This window comes from Protopterus annectens, chromosome 4.part0, assembly GCF_019279795.1.
Source record: "Protopterus annectens isolate FY-2018-M chromosome 4.part0, PAN1.0, whole genome shotgun sequence".
In the NCBI taxonomy this organism is placed as follows: domain Eukaryota; kingdom Metazoa; phylum Chordata; order Ceratodontiformes; family Protopteridae; genus Protopterus; species Protopterus annectens.
Window position 1 is genome coordinate 1393450432 of NC_056733.1, and position 14327 is coordinate 1393464758.

At 41.2% G+C, this 14327-nt stretch overlaps 1 protein-coding gene across 1 annotated transcript in view; it reads right to left on the bottom strand.

Moving 5' to 3' along the window:
- Positions 1-14327, bottom strand: part of CATSPER3 (cation channel sperm associated 3) — an 824052-nt gene that overhangs the window by 587463 nt on the left and 222262 nt on the right. The window lies entirely within an intron of this gene.

A 14327-nucleotide genomic window follows, 5' to 3' on the forward strand; every position in this document is an offset into this window, starting at 1 on the left:
TCAGCAATTGTAGTTTATTGGCCATTTTGGGCTAATTTCTATCCTTTTTATCTTCCTGCTATAAAAACCCGCTTTTGCACGTTTTTTGCACTTGTATCAGCTCAGCAAGAACCTGCCCAGGTGATCTGCAGAGTCCTACAGCAGGGGAAAGAGAAAAGAGTGACTTTGGTTTGACTTAAGTACCTTTTTGGCTTGTCTCTCGTTAGAAATTGCTAATTATGCCTAATTGCTCGGTTTCTAGTGTTTATTTGATACTAAAAAGCCTTTTGCAACTGTTTTATTGTACTTATTTACTGCTCGCACTTTAAATTAATTTTTTTAGGCATTTAAACTGTTTTAACTGTTGTAGGCTACACACTCAAGTGCAATAGCCATTTTTCTGTGCCTTAAAGTGTTTATTTTGTGTTTACTGCCTTAATTTCTTAAAATAAAAAACAAAAAATAAGCTATCCTATACTTGTTTTCTGCCTTTCTGAAGCTAGTAGAGTCCAGTTTTCAGAGTTTGCTGAATCCAGGGCTGTATTGTAGTTTCTGTGTTGACCCATACCTTACTTGGATTGAAGGAAGTTTCTCTGTTCACCAGTGAGAGTGGGGAGCTTTGAGCAGTCTATCTGTCCCTGCAAAAGTGGTTTTCAGCTCAGAATTTGTAGTTTATTGGTCATTTTGGGCTTTCTATCCCTTTTATCTTTCTACTATAAAAACCCGCTTTTGCGCACCACGCAGCGCACGTTAGCTGGGGTTAACCATTCCCGGCTCCACAAAGTCTGCTCTTCAGTTTTTCCCTTAGAACTTGCCAGTCTTTAAGCCTAAAGCACTCAGACCCGCACCTTTTAGCCCAGCACTTGTTCTAAATCTACTGCAGCACTAAGCACTCAACCCCCACATCTGCCAGAAGGGAACAGTCTTTATACTTCCCTACTTATTCAGGCATTTCCAAGAGACAGTTCTCGGTGTACTCTCCGGCCTACCTGATGAGCCTGGGCATATTGAGGCAATGCTACAACTACCTTAAGTACACAGACAACCCTCTCCTCCTACCACCAAACACTAACACTTGCGGGAAATGCACTTATACAGCCAATCTAGAGGCAAAGTTCTCTCCAACCAAGACTGGAACAGAGAGTCAAGAGGAGAAGATAACAACTCACAACACATACACCAACTAAACCAACACCTTCAAAACCCACACATAGAAACACCAAGACATATACGGAGGCTCTGATTAAAAATCTAAATCTGCTTAGGCAACAGAGACCTCCAAAGCAGACACACAAGCAACCTCCTCCCACCAACACACACCAAACAACACATAGCCCGCAAACTCGGTGTGCCGCACAACCACAGCCCATAAGACAAAACAACATACCCAACACACTTGCGTTTGGTGACTCTATAATCAGGCACACCGATGCCCCACTCCCCAGGCTGGACAAAGATAAGGCTACTGTCAGCTGCTTGTCGGGTGCCAGAATCCACCATATAATGCATGCACTCAGGTCACTACAAGGCAAGTACAAATATGACTCTGTCATAGTCCATGTTGGTGTAAATGACCTGAGACGTACCTCCCTGAACTACATGAAAAGAGACATGAAACAGCTCGCCGATCTTGTAGCCCAGGTAGGTATGACCCTAGCCCTGAGTAGCATCCTGCCTTCACCAAAAATGATACCACAGTACAGGGATAAGATGATCAACTTCAACAATTGGCTAAGCTTCTGGTGTCATTCAAAGGGGATCCAGTATCTGTCTGCCTGGGATGACATGCTTGACAGGCCACAATGCTTCACCAGAGATAGCCTGCACCTGTCACCCCTGGGATTCAGAATATTGGCCAAGACTCTTGCCACCCCTATAGTGCCCTTTTAGGCAAGGCTCAAAAAACAAACCCACCACCATAAGAACTACAGGAAACAAAAAACTGAGGGCAATGTTACTCAACGCTAGGATTCTAAACCTCAAAATGCACTAAGTCGAGACACTCCTCAAAATGGAGTACACCGACATCTGTGCAGTGACTGAGACCTGGTTCAAGGCTCCCTAGAGCACCCCAGCATTAACAGGCTATAACTCATACCACACGTTTCGGCTACAAAACCCAGACCAAAACACGAAACGCGGAGTTGCGTCTATATTCATCAAGGAGATCCACACCTCCAGGCTAGCTGCAAAATACAGTGCCTCTGAAATCATCCAAGTGCAACTAACCCAGGGCAAAAATGCATTCCAAATTGTAGCTTGTTATAGATCCCCCACCATGACCCAGGACGCTCACTCCTCGTTCCTGGGGACATTGGAAAAAATGAGAGTCCAACCAAACACCATAATAATGGGTGATTTTAACTACCCAAACATTAACTGGGAAAACTACTGTTGTACTAACCCCCTGGCTCAACGATTCCTGGAGTTAATAATACTCTAACACCCTGGATCAACTTGCCAGTGCTCCCACCAGGGGCAACAATATTCTGGACCTGGTCATTACCAACATGGGTGACCAGTGCTCAATGCCCGAGATCAACTCCTCACTGGTAATCAGGCCATAAACTAATCACCCTAGATATCCATATTCCGACCCCACCCCCACACAAGGAAACCATCATAAAAAATTTCTGCAAAGCAAACTTCACGCTTCTTAAAACTGAGGTGACTAACTTCATGACACCCCTGCAGATGGATAACTCAGTCAATACAGTCATGACTGCTGAATCCTACACAAAAGCACTCTACAAGCACCTGCACGAGTGCATGGATTGTGCTATCCCCAACAAACCCAAGACACTATCCTCCAAAAAAGGAAGTCAATCTGGTGGTCCCCTGCCATTAACAAACTCTACAACAGAAGGAAAAAACTGTTGCAAAACAGAGTAAAAACACAAGTATGGAGGAACTCACTGCCGAGCCTCAGTAATAAACTAAGATTTCTCATAAAATCCTCCAAAGCTAATCTTGAAAGAAAAATTGCCACGGATTCCAAAGACAACCACAAAGCATTCTTTAGCTATGTAAAGAATTTCCATGGCAACACCCCGATCTGCACTGAGCTGCAACAGAATGGCACAAAATATACAGAGCCAACTGATATTGCCAACATATTGGCAGATAGGTTCAGTGCAAACTTTACTCCCCCCTCACCCCCCCTCCATAACTATACCAGATTGTTGTAGAGCCCCGGCAATCACAAACACACAGGTAAAAATGGTACTCTCTAAAGCCAAAAACACAGCATCCATGGGACCGGACAACATCCCCAAAAACACAGCATCCATGGGACCGGACAACATCCCAGGCTGCGTCTTACACGAACTCCAAAATGAACAAGACCCCCACCTAAAATCTATGTTCAACCACAGCCTCACCACAGGCTATGTGCCCACAGAATGGCACACAGCAATGGTTATCCCACTCCACAATGGAGGAACCACCACAGACTCCGGGAACTATAGACCTATTAGCCTGACAAGCCTGGTCTGCAAGGCCATGGAGCATATCATCATGGAACTCATAAACAAAGATATAGGTAACCTCGAAACTCTGGATGCTATCCAATTCGGATTTTTAAAAAGTAGGTCATGTCTCCTAAACCTCATAGTCTACTTTGAAACAGTGACAAAGGCCATAGACGAGGGCAAGGTAGTCCACATAGCCTACCTGGACCTCACTAAAGCCTTTGACACTATCCCTCATTCAGAAATCATTGATAAACTCACCAACCTTAACATAAACCCTTACGTCACGAGATGGGTGGCCAACTGGCTCACAGACAGAATCCACACGGTAAGAGTTGCTGACTCCAGATCCGACTCCAAACCAGTGACAGGTGGAGTACCCCAGGGTTCAGTCCTGGGACCCCTCCTATTCAGTATATACTTCTCTGAAGTGCAAGTGCACACCAAGGGTCTATGGCTAACCAAGTTCGCAGATGACTGCAAAGTGGGTGCCATTATCAATTTCCCTGCCGATACAAACATCCTGCAAAAGGGCCTCACCGAGACTGACACCTGGTGTCAAAATCATGGCTTCAAACTAAATGCCAAAAAGTATTATCTCCTTTGGCAAAAACACTGTACCCATGAATTATCAAATAGGGGGAAGTTCACTCAACACAGAAAGTTTGATAAGAGACCTTGGGACCCAAGTGGATAGCAACCTCTCCTTTGATAACCACATTGCCACAGTGGTCAGAAAATCTTTCTACATGGCCCACTTAATCACAAAAGGGTTTGCATCTAGAAATAAGGAAGTCATCGTTCCCCTCTACTCATCAATTATCAAACCCCTCATTGAATACAATGCCCCGTTTGGGATGTACCTCACAACAACAACAAAAGTACCTCACCAAGAGGATTGCTGGCCTCAAACAATTACCCTATGCTGACCGGCTCAAGAAACTCAGTCTACTCGGTCGCATACCGCTTACTCCGAGGAGACTTCTGTCTGACATACAAATCTCCCCGAGCTAAATGCTCTAGGGACCTAAACCTCACCACAGCAATAAATAGGACATGCTGGAGGGATAGATTCGTGACCCAGAGGCTTCCCATGCTCTGGAACAAGATTCCTATCCACATCAAGCAGAGCTTGTCATTAGCACTATTCAAGAAAAACCTTGATAAGTGGATGGGTGATAGGAAATTCACCCCTGGGATTATGTCTGGGGCACTGCTCAACAGAGGGGCAGGACTTTAACAATAAATGGTACACTGTTGGCTAGGCTTGCTTTGGCCCTCATGCTGATAGCCTAGTTCCTACCTATGAACCTATGAACTGCTGTATTCTCTCACCTTCTAGCCCTCCCTCAGGGGTCCACTCTCTATACAGTAACCCTTTGTCCAGTAGACAGATTCCCCCTTCCCTTGAGAATCAGGTGCCTCACTTGCTACCTGCCTCCGGCCTTGTAATGTAGGGTCTGAGAGCTGAGCCTGTATCACCTCTCTCTTTGTAACCCTCCCCAGCTCCCCTTACACAGGAAGTCTGGTATCCTCTGACAGCGGTGCCTCACTGTCAGCCTGGAAACTACTACTCACCTCTATCTTTGCAGTCACTCTGTCCAAGGGACAATCAGTACACACAAGCAGCTGTGGCTCACCTTCAGTCTCACTGCTACAGGGTAGCTCCCTCTCTGAAGTAAACACCTCACGAGTCCTGGCTGCAAGTATGCGGTCTGACTGGGTCTCCCCCAGGCTACCAGACCCACATGCTTGTCTCCAAGCCTGAATGCATGTAACTGCATAAACACATGGTACTCCCTCACCAAAATCCTTCCCTATCAGGACATTTGCAGGATGGTAGTTTGGTACCCCTGTTGTCTCAAGACAACCCACTGTTGGCATTTTTTCGTTCCCACTTACTGGCTCCCTCACCTTTTGTTCCCCACCTTGCCTCCGTGGACATCTATATGCTACATGTCCCCACTGGTTGCATTCAAAACATTTAACCCTAGGTCCTAGACATGTACCTCAACTAGTGGCTTCCCCTGCTACTGGCAGATTCTGTTGGGGCAGTCTGGAGTGCCCACCATGGGTTCCCTTAGACCCGTGAGCAGCACTGGGGGCCCCTTTCTGGTTCTGTGATGCCCTGCTTGCTAGGTATAGGTCTCCGTTCTTCCCCAACTCATCTACAGTACAGCATTGTCTAATCAGCTAACCAGATCCTCATGTCCTTAGGCAAAGTGCTAAGGGCTTGTTCCCTCACCAAAAGGTCTGCCAGCCCTTCAAAAGTGGTGACCTGACATCCACTCACCCACCCATGAAAATAAGTGCTTAGTTCAGCAACATATTCACACACACTTTCATCTGGTTGCTTCTATGCTTACAAAACTTTTTCCTATAAGCTTCAGGTGTTAGCTTAAAAAATTCTAGCAAACAATTCTTTACAACATTATACTATAAAAAATCATGATCAGATATTTTGGAAAGTACACTTACAGCTTTACCATGGAGTAAGGGGGGTCAGGAACTGTGCCCAGAGCCTTTGGTCAACATCATACTGTTTACATACCCTCTCAAACATATGAATGAAACTATCAAAATTATCCCCCTCTGTAAACTGTGGAAGAAATTTACTGACCTTTTGTGCTTCAGGGTCCGGTTACTCCCTTCCCGATTACTTCCATGACTCTGGCGAAAAGTCAGCATCTCCTTTTCATGCTGCCTCTACCTCTCCCCTTCTCCTCAGCTTCCAGGCATAGCAGTTTCGTATTTTCCTCAGCCTGCAGACATTCCTCTGCTGCTTCTATTTCCAACAGCTTGGCCTCCAACTCAAGTCTCTAACTCCAGATGGATTTTTAAGACCTCTGTAGAAACATTGAGAGGTCCATTCTCTGAGTGTTGTACATCTCCATGGCCAGTCTGATCATCCTCCTCATTGCTATTTTCTGATACAGCTGGAACAAAAGCTGCAATCATGTCTGCTTTAGTCAGGTTTCCATGCACCAGTCGTTTAGCCTGGCGCATCTCAGCCAACTGGCTCTTTTTCAGCTTGCCATACTCCTCTGCTGACATGCTTACCTGCTGTCCCTGACTAACTAAGCTAACAAAAGAAATAAAACAAATGTGATCTGAACTCTGAATGTTCACCACATGGCTGATTTAGAGTACAAAAACACCTTCAGGGATCACTGTACACAAGCTACAGGAATTCACTATCCACATCACTACAAGCCATTTAATAGGTGATGTGGCTAACTTACCACTATCAATCAATTAATATCTGATGTGGATATCCCACCACTGCCAAACAATTAATATGTGACACCTGTGCACTGGCCCAGTAATCAAGGAGCCTCAATCCTCACCACAAGCACCAACGAAGGGTGTCCACATTGGGAGGATAACAAGTGCACACACAGTAAAGTACAATTTCCCTTAAGAGCACACAGAGATCACAGTAGGTCTGGGGCTGGTTTTGCCTTTTCTCTTCAGATCCCCAATAAAACTCCCCACTGGCACAGCTATAGAGTGGAGTCCTTAGCCAGGGTTCCAAGCCAAGTCCTCCCAGCACTCCCTCTGTCCAACCAATGCTTCGTGTCCCTGCCCAGGTAGCGCACACACACACACACACACACACACACACACACACACACACACACACACACACACTTTGAGATATGATTTATATACACACAGACACCACTCCTGGGGAAGACTGGCACAGGTTCACTAGCTATGCCCCTTCTGTCCAGGCTATAAGGTAGCAATCCACTGCCACCAGGAACCCCTACTTGTCAGCTACTACAAGGCCCTTCCCAAAGAGTGACCAATTCCACTGTGTAATATTACTGTTATCCAAACAGTAAGTGTGACCAAACGTTTAAGGCTATTCTAGAGTGGCTTAGTACAATATCACCAAATACATGCAAGTGCTCTTAAGAGCTTAAATTATCACTACACAAAACAGCCACAGTTGAAAGGTTTAAAAACATTTAATAATAAATAATAAAACCACAAGACAATACTTATCAATTCCTCAGTGAAAATAGAGAGTTGAGAAATCACAGGAAAATACTTAAAAACAATATTGTAGGATAGTTTCACATAAATATAGAAAACAGCTACACTTATCTGTCTATATTCCTATCTATCTCTAAGAGAAATACTAAGATCTAGGTCCTACTTACAGAGCAAGCAAATATAGATGAGAAGTGCTGGTGAGATGTTGTCAGCTTCAGAACAAAAATACAAAAATGCTATTCTTTCTTTCTGTCCTTAAATTGATAATACACAGTACTGCTGAGTCATTTCAGATTACATCATTCTTGTCTCTTCTCTGATTAAGTTTTCCAGGCTCACAGAACGTAAAATTTAACATTTCTCTTTTGATCTGCAGCTGGCAGGAAGCCACAGCAATAAAAGACACTTTACATGTGAGACCTAGTAATTATCTGTCTTAAGACAATAGAAAGAATTTCTAGCCCAGACATCCCACCTCTGAGCTTGAGTCCAAACAGTTATAAAATGCTTTACTTATCAGCTTTCTTCCAGCAGGGTACACTGTGGTTAAATTTTTGAAGCTCAGAACATAACACAATGTTCTTACATTTGTTAAAAAAGAAGAAGCCAGCAACCAAACAGGATCCAGTGATCCAGGTCACTGAGGAAGGCTGTGTTTGGTTTACCAGCCGAAACCGGTCTGAGCTATTTTTTGATGCTGTTTTCATAATAAATTATTTTTTCACTGGATCCTGTTTGGTTGCTGGCTTCTTTTTTTGGACATGATTTGTGATTGTTGCCGGGCAACTTTCCTATGTGCAGGAGTTATTTTTTGATTGGTATTCTTACATTTGTTACACAAGCCTGTGGATCATATTAATATTTACAATGACATAGAATTGTTTACAAAATTTTGTCTAGCTAGGCTGGCAGCTTTTACAGGGGCCACCAACAGACTAGAACATCCCATGGTGACTGTTCCTCTGGGTGTCAGGGCAAAGGAGCGCTATGTGTTGTTGGGGGAAGCAACTATTTGTAAATAAACCCAAGAGTTCTTAGCTGTTGCTAGAAAGTCTGATTGTTTTATATAGTATCAAATTAGATCTGAAATGAGAAGGGGCCCAGGGGATTATGGGAAGGGAGAAATTAAAGAAGTTTGAAGCTTAGAGTACTGGCAGTTGGTCAGATCGGATCTGACTAGCAACTCCATTTGCCTATAGTTGGAATGGACAAATGAAATAGGATCAGTACATGTCAATCAAATTCCGAAAAAAGATATACTCAAACTAGGAAGGAAGGAAGCTTTAGCTACTGACTGTGCATGTGGTCATTATCCTCTATATGCCTTTGGTAACAGCTTTGCATCAATTATAGATGACAAATGCTTACAGAATATTATTCAATAATCTAAAGTTTAGGCTTTACTCTTTTCTAATTTCTCCAAATATTTAAGGGTTTTAATACTGTGACAGCAATGGAGCCCCATTTTGAAATCAAGACATAAGTAAACTGCACAAAATCAATATTTTCTCAGTCTTTCATGTTTTCCATGACTGATTTTCCTAGTATCCACAATTTATCTACAACTGAGAAGACAGTCCTTTAGATTAAAGCTGTATAAAAAGGAAAGGACAATACTACTGAGTATATGTCAAGGAACTTTGTGAGTTTAGCAGAAAAAAATTATACAGATATGTTAGAGGGTGCTTGCAGAATACACTCTGCATAGATCATTTATACTAAAAGTCCAACAGGATGCGTCTGAAATAGACTTTTAATAAAAAGTAAAGTAAAATAATATATTACTATATTACTGCTACATAACACAGGCTATCAAATGGAATTCTGATGATGAAGCCTTAAAAGTATCTCAGAAATGTGAAGCAGAAATAATACTCTCAGAAAATTTAAAATGTATGGAAATGCTTAAGGCACAAAACTTACTACACCTAGGGAAATCAAGAGAAGAGGTATGCATACTGCACAGGTATGGTACTCAGGAAATATGAAAATAAAACATATGACAAGGGAGAAAATATGGTTTCAATAGTATGAATTGGTCAATAGAAGAAATGTTGAGTGATTGCTTCCTCTAATAAGTACAAAACTTTAAAAGCAATGTCAGTTCAAATGCTTGAACTCCCCAAATAAATCTCACTTTTGATTTCTATTGAGCTTTGTACAGCAGCCAATGTCTGCTAGGTGCTATTGATAATCATTCAAGATTCCCAGTGTCAGGACCAGTAGTTTCTATAGCTTTGCATGCAGGAGTTCCAGATACAGGCAGCATATCTCCTGCTTTTGGAATACTAGACACTTTAAAGGTTGCTAACTGTCTGCCATTTAACAGCCATCAATTTACAGAGTTCTGTGCATGCCAAGGAACTACCAGCTAAAACAGCACTCCATTTTGGCTACAAGCTAATGGACAAGTAAAGAAAACTCAATGTAAAATGTAAGCAAAATTGTTTTCCTTGTCCTGAGGAATTCAATAGAAATAATAATTAAGCAGTAGAGAGCCTGTTGGATTTCTTTCCAACCTAATGGTTCAATTAAACTAAGCAGTCTATTAATTTAAATAATTTCAAAAACAAAATACCTTACATAACCAGAACCAGCAACAGAAATGACAAAATACCTTATATAACCAGAACCAGCAACAGAAATGATGAAGCAGTAAGTATAGATACCAGAGAGGAAAAGGCAATCTAAGAAAATACGCTGTCAGAAAAAGAAGAGCCAAAAGAGTATCCTTTTTACAGGGGACAAATGGTCCACAGGTTCATAACTCTGCATGTTTTAACATGGGATCCACGGCCAATACATGTCATGGTACAGTTAATGTGGTCAGTTCACTAAGGGGATATTCTAAACAGGGTTTCAAATAGCAAGGAGTACGTTTAAAACTCTACATCACTCATAGGTATAATCTAAGAAGGTGATAAGATAGACAGAGAGCTTCTGCAGTGTTTTAATTGTAGGCCAACCGAAAAATAAATGTTTGTAATGGACAGGATTCAAACCTACAAGGGATAGTCCCAAAAGATTTAAAGTCTATTGCCTTAACCACTTGTCCATAATTACAACACCCATGATCTTCATAAAAAGCGAAAAACGACAAAAGAATAATTCATGTTTCAGCTCACAGACTAAAGAGACACTAGATAAGTAAGATAAAGGGGGCCAATGATTAATTTGATAAATTACATGACACTATCATCACTGTTCTTTCATGAAGCCCTGGCATAACAATGGTGGTAGTGGTGAAAGAAATAATTAAGATTGTAATTCTAATTCTGACACTGAGCTAATGAGTGACAGTTCCCATGAGAAATTACTTGACAGTCATAACTTTATGCCTGGAAAGTTCCAGAGAGAATTACCTCTTAACCTTATTACTGAAATTACTACATGTGTTTGTCTCTTGCCTAAAAAAAAGTACTAATAGTATTTTTCTTCTATAGATCATATGGAAGCAATGCATAAGCAGAGCTACTTGAGAAAATATTTTCTTCTAAATTAATTTTTCTTTACATTATGAATTTTTGACACAAGGTATATCCATTTACAATGATCTAGATAAGTTTCTGTATACAGAAAACTTTTCAGAATAAATTTTATTTAAAACATTGCAAATAATATTGTTAATGTGAATGTACTAGTGTCATATGTTGAATTTATTTACATTTGAAAAATACCACTAATATTACATCAGTAGGCTGCACAGTATAACTAGTCTGAAACTCAAACTGGATCTGCCATGAAACAGAAGGAATGGTGATGTATAGTAAAGTATTGCCCCATGTGTCTCACTTATGGCCATTCACAGTGCCAAAAAATCTAGCCTCGGGATTAAATTAAAAGATAAGAACATAACTAACAATATCGGCTGCCAGCCTTAAATGTTGACCAGGACTTTTGTAAGATGAGATTAAAAGAGTCACAGATTTATAGACTGTTACTAGGCTAACAACCCAAGGGGTCTTTGTAAGCCTAGCCAAGTTTTCCTAAAAGAATGATGCCTTGCATCCAAATAGGACATTGAGGGCCAGGCATTTATAAGCTACCTCTGGCCATAAGAGAAACGGGTGCCAGGCCTGGTATAAATTTCCTATTTCCCATCCACTTGTCTAAGTTGCTCTTAAACTGTGTAACAGATGAACTCATTTTCACACGGATGGGAAGCCTGTTTCATAGGAGAGACAGTCTCTGGGACACACAGCTATCTCTACAGCATGCTCTGTTTATGTCACAGACAAAATTCAGGCCCCTAGATCTTGTAATCCTGGTACTCTTTGACTTATGAATATGTAGGAGATGATATGATGAATAAGTGCGTATTTGCAAATACAGAATCAGGAAGGACATGTACAGCTCTTGATGACCATTATCTTTGTAGAAATGCATCAATGGATCATGAGAGGTCCCAAGCATGAATGAAAGAGACACTTATTGAATGTGATTCAGGAAAAAAATAAAAAGGAGAAGGCTCATCAATTTTTGCATAAATCTAGTTATTTGACTTTTAACCAATAGCTCCATAAGTAAAATTCCTATTCTATATAGGAGACTGAATTGAACTTCAGGAGAAAAAGTGTAAGAAGACCCATTAGTTTCTTTCAGGATGGCATTTTGATTAGGTGTGTTTTATGTGGTGGAAGTTTCTCATCCGTTACAGTGGAATGCTCTGCTGAATCAAGTTTTTATTTATATGCATACAAAAGTTGTTATCTGTCAACGTGATGCTTCTCCCTCTGTGTGTACCAAAGTTTTCCATTAGATTTACCACATATCTGTGGATCTTTACAGATAAACAAAATATATAGATCTGCAGAGATCCATGAAACTTCCAGTCTATAGACATAATGCCTTTCAAATCATAATGCAGAAGAAGGAATATTGTGTCAAAAGTGCAGCACCATAAAATTACCTTACTGAATCCCAAATGACACATCTCAGCCCATCTTTTCATTGTCCCATCCATTTTCACACTAATTCCCCCTAACAAACACAATACTCACACAACATGATAACATTAGCAAATACGTTACTCTTTTATTGTAACATACATCACACACAGATACATATTAAAAACTGGCCCCCAAAATAACCCCAAAATCCTCCTGTATTACCTGGCATAACAGGCATAACTACTGCTCTTTAGATTATTCCTTCCAGCTGCTTATGCGTCGATTTTATTATCTTACATCAACACCCAATTCTGTTAATTTCACCATTAATCACTTTTTACATTACAGCATCAAAGGCTCTACAGACATCCAGAAGCAACATAAATACCAACCTGTAGTTATATACCTGAGAAGTCACCCAATTATAAAATTAACTAATCTGGCTGAAAAGACATCTCTACTGTGAAGTTATACCATTATCCTTCAGAAACATTCACTCTTTCTCTTAGACACATTTACATAGCCTTCTAGAGTAATGAGTCAGGAGCTATTCAAGCTGCTAGATGTTTTGTCCATAAGCAAGGGTATCACAATTGTTATGTTCTAGTTTTTAGGTGTAGCTCCCTCAATAACTTCTGAAAAGAATAAACATGGGTCTGCTTAACACACAGTCAGGTCTTTAAGAATCTTTAGAAGATGACTCTCCTTCCACTTGCTTGTAATAACTTCCACCATACACTATGTATAGCATTTTAATGACCTTGCATTTACCATTTTATATCCTGTCTCTCAGTTTTCCCTTTGCAATTTTTCCTGTGCTCTCATAATATACCCAGAAGTCTCTTACCAAGGTTCCAATTTTGCATTTATTACTTTTGCATCTAACGTTGGGGCAGCCATGGTGATGCAGTGGTTAGCATTGCTGCCTCACAGCAAGAGGTTCTCCGGTTCGATTCTCGGCTGGGGTGCCTTCTGTGCGGAGTCTGCATGTCCTCCCTGTGGTCGCGTGGATTTCCTCCTGGTGCTCCGGTTTCCTCCCACATCCCAAAGACATGCTGTAGGTGGATTGGACACTCTAAATTGGCCCTAGGTGTGAGTGCGTGCATGTGTGTACCTTATGTGGAAGGTTGGGCGCCGGGCTGCCAACTCGACACTGTAAAACTCCACTGCCAATCATGAGTGGACAGGTGATCCGCTGTGACGACCCCTAACCAGGAAAAGCCGAAAGAAGAAGAAGACTCTTGCATCTAACGTTAAACCAAAGAGCAGCATGATCAATATTCCCTATGGGTGGTCTTACTTCAGTTTCACTTGCACCATCCACCCTATTCTCCCCTCCCCCCCCTTTTCTGGCTGGTACCTGCAATTACACAGTGAAACTGTTCTGCTGAATTACATCAATGACCTAATTTTTCTCCCAGTACTTTGACATAGACACACTCAGACAGTCTCTAGCAGATTAAAATCTTACATAATTAGTACTTTTTCACCTCCCATCTTCTAAGTCTAATATAAATACCACTTTGGGTCTTTCCGGAAAAGAGGCCTCTAGCTTAGTAAGACTAATCCAGTCAAAAAATGATAGATAGATAGATAGATAGATAGATAGATAGATAGATAGATAGATAGACAGACAGACAGACTAGTAGATACACAGCTAAATAAAATAAAATAAAATAATCCTATCCACTTTCCTGCTCTAATTTAAGGGACCTATAAGTGTTATTTAGTCAAATATAAACCTGAATACAGTAACACTACTATTTCCACCATTTGTATGCTATTAGACATAGTTTTACACAACAATTATTTTTTGTTTGGAGGCAAATTTTACAGACAAAAAAGGGGAGTAGCAATGGGGTCATCTGCAGTGCCAGTGTATGCCAATTTAGTTATGGCTTGTTGGGAGTTAGAATTTATGCCAGTGTCGAGGAGGAAATTTAATATTTCCTTTTATTCACGTTACGTGGATGACTTGATTTTTGTC